This window comes from Nycticebus coucang, chromosome 9 (genome assembly GCF_027406575.1).
Source record: "Nycticebus coucang isolate mNycCou1 chromosome 9, mNycCou1.pri, whole genome shotgun sequence".
Taxonomy (NCBI): domain Eukaryota; kingdom Metazoa; phylum Chordata; class Mammalia; order Primates; family Lorisidae; genus Nycticebus; species Nycticebus coucang.
This window is the reverse complement of record NC_069788.1, coordinates 90,969,117-90,985,384: the sequence shown is the minus strand read 5'-3', so window position 1 is coordinate 90,985,384 and position 16,268 is coordinate 90,969,117. Positions and strand designations below refer to the sequence as shown.

At 41.1% G+C, this 16,268-nt stretch overlaps 1 protein-coding gene across 1 annotated transcript in view; it reads right to left on the bottom strand.

Moving 5' to 3' along the window:
* BTBD7 (BTB domain containing 7) overlaps window positions 1-12,334 on the bottom strand; it is a 123,175-nt gene extending 110,841 nt beyond the window's left edge. The window contains exon 1 of the mRNA XM_053602522.1: window positions 12,068-12,334. The gene's annotated coding sequence lies outside the window, so the exon portion shown is untranslated. The remainder of the gene's footprint in view (window positions 1-12,067) is intronic.
* Between the last annotated feature and the right edge of the window lie 3,934 nt (window positions 12,335-16,268).

Here is a 16,268-nt window from a genome sequence, read left to right as displayed (position 1 = left end):
TGGAGCTGCTGATGCCTGGTTCAAACTTTCTTTTTTTGACTTACAATTTTTCAGCTTTATTATAGTGTGAAAGTGGCATGCATTCAGTATTCAATAAATTACACGAGCTGTCAATTCTTTATTATAAAATAGGCTTTGTGTTAGATGATTCGGCCCAACTATTGGCTAATGTAAGCATTCTGAGCACATTTAAGGTAGGCTAGGCTAAGCTATGATGTTTGGTAGGTTAGGTGTATGAAATAAATTTTTTTTTATTATTAAATCATAGCTGTGTACATTAATGTGATCATGGGCACCATACACTGGTTTTATAGACTGTTTGACACATTTTCATCACACTGGTTAACATAGCCTTCCTGGCATTTTCTTAGTTATTGTGTTAAGATTTATCTTCTACATTTACTAAGTTTCACATGTATCCTTGTAAGATGCACTGCAGGTGTAATCTCACCAATCAGCCTCCCTCGGCCCATCCTCTCCCCTCTCCCCCTTCCCCCTATTCTTAGGTTGCTTCAAACTTTCAAGGGCAAATGAACTGATGCCCAGGTCAGACTTACAAGGGTGGAGGTGCTGATAAAGTCCTGACTGTGGGCAGTGATCCTTCCTGAATTGGTGGTCCACTGGAGGGGACCAGGCTCCATCCCCTTGTGTATGCTGGTTGGAACTGTCTGTGGATTTCTACTATGGGGTAATTGGAGACCCTTTGATCTCTCCCTCCTGTCTGGGTAAATCTGTCTAGAACTCTAGACCTGGGGCGTCCACCGGGTCCCTCCAAGGTTGAGCGGCAGTTGTTTTGAAGTGGGAAAGGACTGAATCTCCTTTACTAGGTGCCACCTGTGGGGGGCATGGCACTGCAGTTGCTTGTATCTCTCTCCAGATAAGAGATGAGATTCTAGCCTAAAACCTCGACTCCTTAGGATTGGACAGTGGTAGGTGAATTCAGGACAGAGCCAGCTTGCACCCTCTTACTAAGCAGGTCTTTGGCTACAGCTCTGAAAGGGACTTTGTAAGGCTGTAGGGGAAAACCCACAGTCACAAGCCCCGCTCATTGGTTAAGGGTGGAGTAACCCTACTTCCTGGGATCCCCAATCTGATCTTACCCTACCACTTTTAATAGCCAAACTGCAGAAAATACTCGTGGAGAGGAACCAGCAGAAGAACTCTGGCAACATCAATAATCAGAGTAGATCAACTCCCACAAGGTATGACAAAAGAGATAAAACAGAAGATGTCATTCATAGACAAATGGCTGAAATAGAATTCAGAATATGGATGGCAAATAAGATGAATAGAATGGAGGAAAAGTTGGAATTAGAAATACAAAGAATAGTTCAAAAGTTTTCTCAAGAAATCAATGAATTCTGGGCAGTGTCTGTGGCTCAAAGGAGTAGGGCGCCAGCCCCATATGCGGAGGTGGTGGGTTCCAACCTAGCCCTGGCCAAAAAACGCAAAAAAAAAGAAAAAGAAATCAATGAATTCTAAGACAAAATTACCAAGGATACGGACATAATGAGAAAAGAAATAGCAGAGCTCAAGGAAATGAGAAAGTTATTCAAGGTGCTTCATAATACAGCAGAATTCCTCAGCAACAGAGTTGAGCAGGCAGAAGAAAGAATCTCTGAAGTTGAAGACAAAGATTTTGAACCCTCCCAAATGCTCAAAGAGGCAAAGAAGTGGACAGCAAAAACTGGTCATTCTCTGAGAGTGGTATGGGACTACTCCAAAACAACAAACATTCCTTTTAGAGGAATTCCTGAAGAAGAGAAGGATGGTCCTAAAGGTAGAGATGCTCTACTTCAAGATATTATGGAGGAGAATTTCCCAAGCATGGCAAGAGATACAGAAATTTAGATAGCAGACAGTTTCAGAACGCCAGCAAGACTCAATCCAAATAAAGCTTCTCCTAGACACACTGTAATGAACTTTGCCGAAGTTAACATGAAGAGAAAATCCTGCAAGTAGCCAGATGTAAGAAAAACATTATCTACAAAGGGAGAAATATTAGAATGACCTCAGATCTCTCAGCTGAAATCTTTCAAGCCAAAAGCAGATGGTCATCAACCTTCAATCTCCTAAAACAAAACAACTTTCAGCCCAGGATCCTATATCCAGCTAAACTGAGTTTCATTTGTGATGGAGAAATTAAACACTTCACGGATATATACATGTTGAGGAAATTTGCCATAACTAAACCAGTTCTCCAGAATATTCTCAGACCCATTTTCCATAATGATCAGCACAATGGTCTACCACCAAAGTAAACTCACCCGGAAATTATTAAACAAAACCTAACTCCCACAGTGATGAACAGATTAAAAATATCCACAGAATCTTTGAAAAACATTAGCACCTAAAACATTACCATGCCTATAAATCCTCTCAATTAATGTGAATGACTTAAATTGTTCTCTAAAGAGGCAAACTTGGCTGACTGGATACAAAAACTCAGGCCAGATATTTGTTGCATACGAGAGTCTCATCTTAAAGGATAAAAAAGGACTCAGGGTGAAGGGATGGACATCTATAAAATAGGCAAATGGAAATCAGAAAAAAGCAGGATTGCAATTCTATTTGCAGATACAATAAGTTTTAAACCAACAAAGGTAGGGAAAGATAAGGATGGACCCTGTAGTTATGAAGGGAAACATTCAACATGAAGAAATTTCAATATTTAACATTTATGCACCCTACCAGAATGCTCCTCAATTTATAAAGCAAACCCTAACAGATATAACAATTTGATATCTTCCAGCACTATAATAGTTGCAAACTTTAACATCCCTTTGGCTGTTCTGGATAGATCCTCCAAAAAGAAACTAAACAAAGAAATAACGGACTTAAAATTGACCCTAGAGGGCGGTGCCTGTGGCTCAGTCGTTATGGCGCCGGCCCCATATACCGAGGGTGGCAGGTTCAAACCCGGCCCCGGCCTAACTGCAACCAAAAAATAGCCGGGCGTTGTGGCGGGCGCCTGTAGTCCCAGATGCTCGGGAGGCTGAGGCAAGAGAATCGCTTAAGCCCAGGAGTTGGAGGTTGCTGTGAGCTGTGTGAGGCCACGGCACTGTACCGAGGGCCATAAAGTGAGACCCTGTCTCTACAAAAAAAAAAAAAAAAAATTGACCCTAGAACGAATGGATTTAACAGACAGCTACAGAACATTTCATCCTAACAAAACTGAATATATTCTTCTCATCAGTCCACAGATCATCCTCCAAAACAGATCCTATCTTAGGACATAAGTCTAGCCTCTGCAAATTTAAAAGAACAGAAATTATTCCTTGTATCTTCTTGGACCATCATGGAATAAAAGTTGAACTCAATAGCAATAAGAATCTTCATACTCAAACTAAGCCATGGAAACTAAACAACCTTATGCTGAATGATAGCTGGATCAAAGACAAGATTAAGAAGGAAATCACAAAATTTTTAGAACAAAATGACAATGAAGACACAAATTATTAAAACCTGTGGGATACTGCAAAGGCAGTCCTAAGAGATCGAAATTTATAGCATCAGAAGCCTTCATCAAGAAAACAGAGGAACTTAACAACTTAATGGGTCATCTCAAGCAAATGGAAAAGGAAGAACCCAGCAGAAGAAAAAAAATAACCAAAATTAGAGCAGAATTAAATAAAATTGAAAATAAAAGAATTATACAACAGATCAATGAATCAAAAAGTTGGTTTTTTGAAAAGGTCAATAAAATAGATAGACCTTTGGCTAACCTAACCAGAAGCAGAAAAGTAAAATCTCTAATATCGTCTATCAGAAACGATAGAAGAGAAATAACAACAGACATCTCAGAAATTCAAAAAATCCTAAGGAAGTATGGAGAAACCTCAAAGCACTCAAGCTAGACCCCCCATTTGATCCTGCAATCCCATTACTGGGCATCTACCCAGAAGGAAAAAAATCCTTTTATCATAAGGACACTTGTACTAGACTGTTTATTGCAGCTCAATTTACAATCGCCAAAATGTGGAAACAGCCTAAATGCCCACCAACCCAGGAATGGATTAACAAGCTGTGGTATATGTATACCATAGAATACTATTCAGCCATTAAAAAAAATGGAGACTTTACATCCTTCATATTAACCTGGATGGAAGTGGAAGACATTATTCTTAGTAAAGCATCACAAGAATGGAGAAGCATGAATCCTATGTACTCAATTTTGATATGAGGACAATTAATGACAATTAAGGTTATGGGGGGGGAGCAGAAAGAGGGACGGAGGGAGGGGAGTGGGGCCTTGGTGTGTGTCACACTTTATGGGGGCAAGACATGATTGCAAGAGGGACTTTACCTAACAATTGCAATCAGTGTAACCTGGCTTATTGTACCCTCAATGAATCCCCAACAATAAAAAAAAAAAAAAAGAAATTCAAAAAATCTTCAATGATCACTACAAAAAACTCTATTCTCAGAAATACATAAATCTGAAGGAAATGGACCAATGCCTGGAAGCACGCCACCTTCCTAGACTCAACCAGAAAGAACAGAAATTTTGAATAGACCTATATCAAGCACTGAAATAGTATCAACTATACGAAATCTCCCAAAAAAGAAAAGTCTGGGAGCAGATGGCTTCACATCAGAATTCTACCAAACCTTTAAAGAGGAACCAGTACCTATATTACATAACCTTTTCCAAAACATAGAAAAGGAAGAAATACTTCCCAACACTTTCTATGTAACAAATACCATCCTTATCCTCAAAACAGGAAAGGACCCAACAAAGAAAGAAAATTATAGACCAATATCATTAATGAATATCGATGCAAAAATACTCAATAAGATCCTAGCAAACACAATTAAATAACACATCAAAAAAAGTATACACCATGTTCAAGTTGGTTTTATCCCAGGGTTACAAGGTTGGTTCAACATACATAAGTCTGTAAATATAATACATCATATAAATAAAATAAAAACAAAGACCATATGATTCTCTCCATTGATGCAGAAAAAGCATTTGATAATATCCAGCATCCTTTCATGATCAGAACACTTAAGAAAATAGGCAAAGACAGGACATTTCTTAAACTGATAGAGGCCATCTACAGTAAACCCACAGCCAATATTATACTGAATACAGTAAAACTGAAACCATTTCCACTCAGATCTGGAACTACACAAGGATGCCCATTATCTCCATCACTAGTCAACATAGTAATGGAAGTCTTAGCCATTGCAATCAGGCAAGAGAAGGCAATCAAGGGTATCAGATGGGGTCAGAAGAGATCAAACTGTCACTCTTCATGGACGACATGATCTTATACCTGGAAAATCCCAGGGACTCAACTATAAAACTCTTAGAAGTGATCAAGGAATATAGCAGCATCTCAGGATATAAAATGAATACTTACAAATCAGTAGCTTTTATATATACCAACAACAGTCAAGCTGAAAATATAGTTAAGGACTCTATTCCTTTTACAGTAGAGCCAAAGAAGATGAACTATCTGGGAATTTACCTAACAAAGGATGTGAAAGATCTTTATAAAGAGAATTATGAGACTCTGAGAAAAGAAATAACAGAAGATGTTAAAAAGTGAAAAACATACCATACTCACTCATGGCTGGGAAGAATCAACATTGTTAAAATGTCCATACTACCCAAAGCAATCTACAGATTTAATGCAATCCCTATTAAAGCACCATTGTCATACTTTAAAAAGCTTGAAAAAAATAGTACTTCATTTTATATGGAATCAGAAAAAAACTCGAATAGCCAATACATTACTCAGAAATAAAAATGAATCAGGAGATATCACATTACCAGACTTCAGGCTATACTCTTAAATCTATAGTGATCAAAACAGCTTGGTAGGCTTGGCACCGGTAGCACAGTGGTTATGGTGCCAGCCATATGCACAGAGGGTGGTGGGTTTAAAAACAGCCTGGGCCAGCTGAACAATAATGACAACTGCAAGAAAAAAGAAAATCTGGGTTTTGTGGCAGGTGCCTGTAGTCCCAGCTACTTGAGAGGCTCAGGCAAGAGAATTGCTTAAGCCCAAGAGATTGAGGTTGCTATGAGCTGTGATGCCAAGGCACTCTACAACATAGTAAGATTCTGTCTCAAAAAAAAAAAAACAGTGTGTTACTGGCACAAAAATAGAGAAGTAGATATATGAAACAGAACAGAGAACCAAGAGATGAACCCAGCCACTTATCGTCATTTGATCTTTGATAAGCCTATCAAAAGTATTCACTGGGCTTGGCGCCATAGTTCAGTAGTTAGGGTACCAGCTACATACACCAAGGCTGACACGTTCGAACCCACCCCAGGCCTGCTAAACAACAATGACAACTGCAACAACAACAAAAATAGCCAGGTGTTGTGGCGGGTGCCTGTAGTCCCAGCTATTTGGGAGGCTGAGGCAAGAGAATTGCTTAAGCCCAATAGTTTGAGGTTGCTGTGAGCTGTGATGCCACGGCTCTCTACCAAAGGCAACACAGTGAGACTCTGTCTCAAAAAAAAAAAGCGTTTATCAGTGGAAAGATTCCCTACTGAACAAATGGTGCTGGGTGAACTGGCTGGCGACCTGTAGAAGACTGAAACTGGACCCTCACCTTTCACCATTAACAAAAATTGGTAGAAGATTTAAACTTAACTCACTGGATAGAAGACTTAAACTTAAGACATGAAACTATAAAAATCTAGAAAAGAGAGCAGGGAAAACTCTTGAAGAAATTGGCCTGGGAAAATTTTTTATGAGGAAGAACCCCCTGGCCAATTGAAGCAACACTAAAAACATATTACTGGGGTCTGATCAAACTTAAAAGCTTCTGCATGGCCAAGAGCACAGAAAGTAAAGCAAGCAGACAGCCTTCAGAATGGTAGAAGGTATTTGCAGTTTATACTTCCGACAAAGGTCTAATAAACAGAATCCATAGAGAACTCAAACTAATCAATAAGAAAAGAACAAATAACCCCATTTCTTTGTGGGAAAGAAACCTGAACAGAAGCTTCTCGGAAGATAGGCACATGGCCTGAAAAAATGAAAACACATGAAAAAATGCTCATCATCTTTAACCATCAGAGAAATGCAAATCAAAACTACTTTATATATCCTCTAACTCTACATTAGATAAGCCCACACCACAAAATCCCAAAACTTCAGATGCTGGCATGGATGTGAAGAGAAAGGAACACTTCTACACTGCTGGTGGGAATGCGAGCTAAAATGTCCTTTTTGGAAAGAAGTTTGGAGACCCAAACTCAAGGAACTAAAAGGACTTGCCATGTGATCCTCCATTTCCTCTACTAGGTATATACCCAGATGATCAAAAATCATTTAACAACAAAGAGCAAAGGTATAACGGGCATTCTATGGCAAAAGGACAGTTTCCTCAACAAATGGTGCTGGGAAAACTGGATATCCACACATAAAGACCTAAATATAACAGCTCCAACTATGTAACTCTTAAAGGAAAATGGAAAAAGCTTCATGACATAGGATTTGGCTATGATCTCTTGGATATATACCAAAGCACAAGCAATAAAAGAAAAACTAGGTAATTTAGATTTCATCAAAATTAACAACTTCAGTGTATCAGAAGACACTAGTACCATGGTGAAAAGGCAATCCACAGAAAAGGATTGGTATTCAGTATACATGAACACAGACAGTTATTTTAAATTGCACACAAACTTTATGGCCACTCCATATATAAAGAACTCCCACAATTCAACAATAAAAAAACCTGATTTAAAAAATAGGTAAAGAATTTGAATAGATCTCTCTCCAAAGAAAATATACAAAAGGGCAATAAGTATATGAAAAGTTGTTCAACATCACAAATCATTAACAAAAGGGCAATAAGCATATGAAAAGTTGTTCAACATCACAAATCATTAGGAAAGTACAAATAAAACCACAATGAGATATCGTGCAGGACTATTATAAAAAACCAGAAAGTGTTAGTAAGGATATAAAGAAAATGAAACCCTCATGCATTACTGTAAAGAATGTAAAATTTTCTGGGTATATACCCAAAAGAAATGAAAGCAGGTACTTAAACAGATATTTTTATAACCATATTCACAGCAGCATTATTCACAATAATCAAAAGGTGGAAATAACTGAAGTGTTCATCAGTGGATGAAAGGATAAACAAAACGTGGTATATACATATAATGGAACCTTACTCAGCCTTAAAAAGAGAGTAAATTCTGAGAAATGCTACAACATGGATGGACCTTCAAGACATTATGTTAAGTGAAATAAGCCATACACAAAAGGACAGATACTCTCTGACTCCACTTATATGTAATACCTAAAGTAGTGAAATTAATAGAGACAGACAATAAAATGGTGCTTGCAAAGGACTTTTGGGTAAGGGTAAATGAAGAATTAGTGTTTATAGATACAGAGTTTCAGTTCAGAAAGGTGAAAGAATTCTGCAGACAGATGGTGGTGATGATTGCACAATGTAAATGTATTTAATGCCACAGAAGTATACACTTAAAAATGGTTAAGATGATAAATTTTATATTATGTGTATTTTACCACAGTAAGCACATACATACATATACCTGCTATGTAATTCTTCCTACTAACTCTGTTCTTTTTATACTCAGTAACTGTAACACCTACTGTCTTCTCTGATTCATTCCATTTTCTTCTTATTCTAACTTAACCTGTAGATCACAGACAGGTTCACTTTGCTGTTTTATCACATTAATTCATGGCCTCTAAACTTTCAAAGGCTCCCTATATATCATGCGTAAGATGATAAAAAACCAAATCTGTCTTTCGGTCAGAGATGCCATCTTCAAGTAATTTACCAGAATGACGAACACAAAGAGAAAGAGAAGAGGCACCAGATACATGTTTTCTAGGCCTTTTAGAAGACATGGAGTTGTTCTTTTGGCCACATATATGCGAATCTACAAGAAAGGTGATAGTGCAGACATCGAGGGAATCGGTACTGTTCAAAAAGTCATGCCCCTCAAATGTTACCATGGCAAACTGGAAGAGTCTACAATGTTACCCATCATGCTGTTGGCATTGTGTAAACGAACAAGTTAAGGGCAAGATTCTTGCTAAGAGGATTAATGTTCATGTATTTTTTTTTTTTTTTTGAGGCAGAGTCTCCCTTTGTTCCCTTTGGTAGATAATGTTCAGATTGAGCACATTAAGCACTCAAAGGGCAGAGATAGCTCCCTAAAATGCGTGAAGGAAAATAATTAGAAAAAGAAGGAAACCAAAGAGAATGGTACCTGGGTTCAACTGAAACACCAGCTTGCTCCACCTAGAGAAGCACAGTTTATGAGAACCAACAGGAAGGAGTCTTAACCTTTTCTATGGGAAAAGGACTGGAACCCATTCTCAATGAATTCATGGTATAATAGGCGTACAGCACAGCACACAGGAAAACCAAGAGAACCAGTTGAACAAAAGCATTAAGTGTTGGAACCTATTCTCCACGAATTCATGGCATTAACAGGTGTACAGCATAGTGCACAGGAAAACCAAGAGAACCAATGGAACAGAAGCATAAAGTGCTGGAACCTATTCCCCGTGAATTCATGGCATAATAGGCATAGCAAGCTTTGTCACATTCAGTGGAAAGGCCCCTCCCTGAGTTGCTGGAAACTTTTCCCTATGAATTTATGGCAAAATAGGTATTAAAAATAAAAGGCTACTTAAAAAAAAAATCCAAATCTCAATTCAGCACTCAAACTCTTCTACAGAAAGGTATTTTTCCAAAAGACTAAAGTTTCCTAAGGAAAACATTCTCCCAAGGAAATTTAGTTGTCAACTCATCCTACTTTCCCTTTAATACCCTTGCTGATCTTTACTTTTTACTCTTCTTTTTCCTCATAAAGTAACTGCTCAACATCTCTGTAAATCTAAACTCTCACAGGCCAGCTCAAGTCTCATGTGTCTCAGGTTCTCTAGACTCCTGAGGCCTAACTCATCCCTCTCTACCCTGAACACTATAGTATTCTTTGTATTAGCAAAACTCACTAGATTATCTTCTAGACTCATGTGGTACATCTGATCTTTCCAATGAGAACCTGAAAGCAAAGTCTATGTGTTTTTCTTTCCTTTTCTTTCCATAGCATTAACATAATGCAAAACACAAAATAGATCTTCAGTAATCACCTGTGTAATTTTGGATGTGTGAATTTCAGTAACTAAAATATGAAATCATAATCATTTTGTCATTATTGCACTTCTGAAGGTTAACCTGTGACATACTACAAACAAAACGGCTGTGAATCTGTATTGTTTAAGTGGATTTCACACGATGTGTGACACACCTTTGGGAGGTGGAACACAATTATAAAAGGGACTTTACCTAACAAATGTAATCAGTGTAACCTGGTTCTGTGTACCCTCAATGAATCCCCAACAATAAAAAAAATAATAATAAAGTGGATTTCAAAATAAATAAATAAAATTAGTGACTCAACAAGAAGATACACAGAAACTAAGCAGTATAATCCTGAAAACAACACAGGTCTTTTAAATCCTAAAATTAGAGTCAGATACAAAGAACTTTGTTTAGCATTATTAGGGCACAGAACAATATAGTAGTTAGGTTTTGTAGGACAGAATATTGATTGACCTATGGGTTTTACTGAATTCATGCAAGAATGAGTTGTGCTATAATTGAGCCAAAATGTAGTCATGGGTCTATGAAAACACCATATGAAATATCACTCCATTCTTACTAAATTCAAGTTAGGAAAAAAATCTTCATCAGTTACTTGAGGTAGCTTCAGAATCTGAGAGGCTCTCTCATTTCTGCTTGCAACTTTACTGCACAAAGACTTCAGGAGAGGACAGGTAACAGTGGTGAAAGAATGCAATGGATGAAGAATAAAAAGCTCAGGAGTACAGAGAAAAGAGCTCCTCCTTTCGATATAATCCCTCACCAGCCATAGGATCCATGACAAGTCACTCACTTATTTGGGTTTACTTTCTGGGCTCCAGAGCAAGTCACCCCTTTAGATATCTAAACGTTTTTCTAACTCCAAAATTCTAGGAGAAGTCTATTCACAGAGGCTGTTAACAGTGATGATTTTTGTAAGGCAATTTCATATCTTTTTTCCACATTTCAGGAAGAAAGCAATTTATTTCGGCAATCTAAAAGAAATGGATGCTATTCAGAGACGGAAGATTGTTAGTTGAAAAGCTAAGGAATTCTGTAAAATGCTTATTTCTTCATTACAGTAAGATGTTTTAGCAGAGGAAACAGTGTTCTGGTAAAGATAATTAAGACTGTTTCCGTAAATTAGCCCTACTCCAAAGTACTCATTATCTGTGCTGGTATGTGAAGAGGTGCTATTGTAGTTCAAAGCAAAACCAACGCTCCTCAGAGTTTCTCTAAAAATGCTGAGAAAGTTCTCATCCTCGGGCGTAAAGCTAGTAAACTGCGCAAATGATAAAGCACTGAAAAATGCACACTTTTGCCATTCAATATTCCAACAACCACAGCCCCCTCATCTTTATCAAACACAGTATTATCTCCCTCTCAACCTGTCAAAGCTCAATCCAGTTTTATCGTTCTATCCCCAAACAAGAACTTGGGCGGACCATCTAACTTCTTCCCCTAGGAATAGCCATCCACAGGCCTGCTCCCTTCCCTGTCCTCCCTCCCCGGCCGTTCCCATGCCCACCCCGGGGCGGTCGCAACCCCAGACCCGGGTAAACACGCGTCCGAGTCTCGGGAGCGGTTTCTCCAGGTCCTGTGAGCTGCGGTCCCGCCCCTCAGAGCCCGGAGCCGGAGCCGGAGCACCAAGCCGGCTGGGCCGCCGCGGCGGCTACCGCGGGCCGCTCTCCCCACCCTGAACACCACACCTCGCGCCTCTACCCTCGGGACGAAGCGCGCTGCCCAGCCAGCCCCTTGAAGTGCACAGGGACTGGCCAGTCGGGCGCCGCCGCGTCTCAGCCCCAGACAGACGACTCGCCGTCCCCGCCCGCGCCCGGCGCCTCCTGCGGCAGCCAGGCCGAAGCCCCAGCGCCTACACGCCCAGGTACAGCCCCTTCTTCGCTGGGACACGCCGCGCCGCGGCTCCACAGCCTCAGAGACACCGAGGGACACTCACCCCGAAGGCTCCTCCCGCCGCTGCTGCTGCTACCGCCGCTGGGACTGCTGCCGTCGCCCCCGCCGCCGCTGCCACCAGCACCGCCGTCCGCACCGGCGCCGGCACCCCCGGCCATCCTCCTCTTGCCGTCGCCGCCGCCCTCTCCTCTCCTGTCAGTGGCTCAGGCTCCGGGACTTCTTCAGGTCCCCCCTCGCCGCCATTTTGACTCCTAGAGGGAGCAGGAGGGGCTCAGCTCGGCGCGGCTCTGGGGCGCCTGCGCGGCGCTGCGGAGCCGGCCCAAGCCTCGGCCCGCCCCCGCCGTCGCCGCGCCCGGGGTCACGTGGCCAAACGTCGGCGCGCGCGCTGAGGCGCACGGGGTGGGGTGTGTGTGCATGGGTAGGAACCGTGGGAGCCGAGTGCGCGCGCATTATTTCTGCTGGTCGGCGGGCTGCTGGGCGCCTGGTCCCTTTCTCAAAGTTTCAGCTTGTCTCACTCATTCCAGTGTAACGTGATAAATTATTAAATATGCCCGAATGGAATTGTAGTAAGTACGTCGTCGGACAACCTAGTCTACCAATTCGTGTTTCCATTCGGCGGCCAGTATCCCGTGAGTGATTACACACAATGCATCACTCCAAGGAAACTGCGCTTCCGCGGAAAATTTCTTTCTGGCAGTTTTGGCGTTTCAGTGGCTGCTGCTTCGCAGTGTATCTTAAGCACTTGTCTACCTGGTACTTTTAAGAGCACCGCTTTGCTAGTTGTTTAGCAGGTTAAAAAATCTTAAGGACACTGAAAAGTTTTCCTCAACAAGATTCCCCAGTAAACAAAGGACAGGATGATTGAAAACACAGTCGCACGCGGGAGAGCCAAATCGCTATTCCCTAGATGCCCCTTGTTTGGGAGTTTGCAATAATTTCAGCATCTTACAGTTTTAAAAACACTGTTGAATACATGGTTTCTTTTGAACGCCAACACCGCCCTTTGAGGTAGTCGGGAGTAGGTGTTATTATCTCCATTTCACAGTTAAGGAAACAGGTTTAGAGCTACGCAGTCATTTGCCCAGGGGCACACACGCAGCCTTAATTAGTAGGCAAGCTAAGACTGGAATCCAGGCATTCTGACCCTGGTCGCCATTGTGTTACACCTCAGCGTCCTCTGCCAGGCCTTAACGATACCTGATGTGTTTGTCCTCTGGGAATTTATTTAAAAGTACTCTATTTGCATTTTCAATATTTACCCCCTCATTGAGAAACACATTTTCTGTCACAAACTGTTCTCAAACAACCTCTAACTTTCAAAGAACAAGAAAAATCTGAACTTTTCAGATGTATTTTCAACCATCTCTTGATCCTTTATTATTTTACACATCCGTCAAAGGAAGATTTTTCTCAAAGTCTGAGCACTTCATCTCTCTGAATATCATCCTTGCTTTTCTCTGGACTTTGCTCAGGTTTATTTCTTCCTCTCAATCATTCATCACCTCCTTTATAGAATCAGGTGTACCCGCCCAATAGACCTACCCCCACCCCCGCCCCCAGGTGGGATTGACCCGCTCAGGAAAAGATCAAATTCTTGTCCTGCCCAGGAAGGGTCAGACTCAGGTCCCTCCCAGGAAATAGTAATGCCGCCAATTGCTACCCTCCTGGCCCTATAAAATCCCCTTCTGCCATATCCCATGTGTGGAGTTCATTTCCTGATTTCAGTCCATCTGCATCCGGGTGGAATGAAAGCCACATTGGCCACATACACTGGGCCTCCGTATTCCTTTCGCCTTGCGTCTTGGAATAATCTTTAATCTTTGAGTCCATAACCTCTCACACCTTCTTTGAAAGGATAGATTTTTTTTCCAATTTGTTCATTTTTTTCCCCTTCACCCCATGTGTCTCCTCTACTCCAATCCTTGAAGGTTTGGAAATTGTAGCAGAGATTGTAGTGGTCCTTTGCCTAAATAAGTATTCCCAGCTCGGTGCCTGTGGCTCAAACAGCTAAGGCGCCAGCCACATACACCTGAGCTGGCGGGTTCGAATCCAGCCAGGGCCCACCAAACAACAATGACGGCTGCAACCAAAAAAATAGCCGGGTGTTGTGACGGGCGCCTGTAGGCCCAGCTACTTTGGAGGTGGAGGCAGGAGACTCTCTTGAACCCAGGAGTTGGAGGTTGCTGTGAGCTGTGATGCGACAGTACTCTACCCAGGGCGACAGCTTGAGGCTCCGTCTCAAAAAAAAAAAAAAGTATTCCCTTCCAGCTGGTACAGTTCTCTTAAATGGAACACACAGCTGTGAGCAATAGACAAAAAGAAAATGAGGAAAAAATACAAGGGAAATTGGCCCATCTAGTTGGAGCCAAAGATAGTGCTCACCTTGTATTCCACCACACTGTTAAACTTCCCCTAAGGGCAAAATTGAACCTTATCTAAATTCAAGCTACCATTAGGTCCCGCTGGAATGCAAATGTTCCCTGGTTCTTGGCTCCCAGTGCCAAAGAATGAGCACTGATTTCTGGTCTATGACAGAGTGATGACAAATACAAAACGATAACAGGGATACACATTTATTGCAGAACAAAACTAAAGACAGCAAGAATATGTTTCAAAGAGCCAGACAGAGTACCCCTCCCGAAGTTAGCAGACACTGCCTTTTGTATGTTATCTAGTCTGTTCCAACTTTTCCCTGGCCCATTGGCTGTCCTTTCCCACTCTTGGGGTGTTTGACAGGTTGGGGTTACATAACAAACTCCTTATTACCTGTTCTTTTTTCCTGAACCTTCCTGAAGAACCCACTGGATTGAAATCTCCAACCTTAATTGTATGGTAATGATCCCCAGGTCAGTTTAAGGTCACTAGGAGCTCCTCAATGTGTGTTAAGACCTGGGAACCGTTCCTAGCAGCAATTTTGGTTCTTAGCCACAGTTTGGTAGTGCACTCTGCCACTTTCCCCACATCTGTTTACCTTCTACCAGACCTAACGCCACCTACCATTATTTTCCAGTATATTACCTTTGTCCTTGTTAGCTAAATACAGTTGACCCTTGAACAACATGGACTTAAGCTGTGAAGGTCCACTTACATGCAGATTTTTTCAGTATTCTTTGGATTTGAAACCCCGTATAGGGAGCGCCAGCTTTTTGATATCTATGTCGATTCCCCAGAATACACTCAGATTTTGGTGTACTCGGGGGTCCTGAAACCAATCTGCATATACCAAGGAATGACCATATTGCATTAACTAAAAGAGATATGATGTGCAAACTAAAAATTTATGCTTCTTGATAATTTACTAAAATGTTAAATGAGATCAATCCTCACTATTTATATTTTCTCACTTTTTCTTTTTATTAATTGACATTTGTTTTGTTTCCTAGCCATAATTTAAAAAAATTAAAACAATAACAACAATAGCATTCTAAGTAATTTTAGAGTAACACTACTTTTTAAAGAGACTTTGATGTGGAAATCTAGGGTTTTTGGAAAAACAGAATAAGGTCTACTGGTCCTACCTTGTCCTTATGTCTATCTGCACATCTGGAGAAATCTAGGAGGCTATTTGGGTGTAGAAACTATGTATGTATATGTGATTGATGATTATTTCTATCATCATCATTATACCATTTAGCTGTACTTTTGAGATCCTGAATTAATTCAGTTGATGTATTCATAGGAGTTTAGATTGCTCTATTTTAGTTCAGTCCAACATATATATATATATATATTTTTTTTTTTTTGATAAAGAATGTTGCCCACCTGTCCCAGGCTAGAGTGCAATGGCATTATCATAGCTCACTGCAACCTCAAATGCCTGGGCTTACACGATCCTCCTCCCTCAGCCTCCAGAGCCACTGGGACTTCATGCCTGGCTAATTTTTCTATTTTTAGTAGAGATGGGGCCTCACTTTTGCTCAAGCTAGTCTCAAACTCCTGACCTCAAATGATCTTCCTGCCTTGGCCTCTCAGAGTACTAGGATTACAGGCATGAGCCACACTGCACCTGGCCCCAACACATTTTTTTTTTTTTTTAGTCAGAGTCTCACTTTGTCACTCTCAGTTGACTGCTGTGGCGTCATAGCTCACAGCAACCTCCAACTCTTGGGCTCAAGTGATTCTCTTGTCTTAGTCTCCTGAGTAGCTGGGACTACAGGCGCCTACCACAACACCTGACTATTTTTAGAGACAGAGGTCTCACTCTTGCTCGGCTGGTCTCAAATCTGTGAGCTCAGGGCAATCCA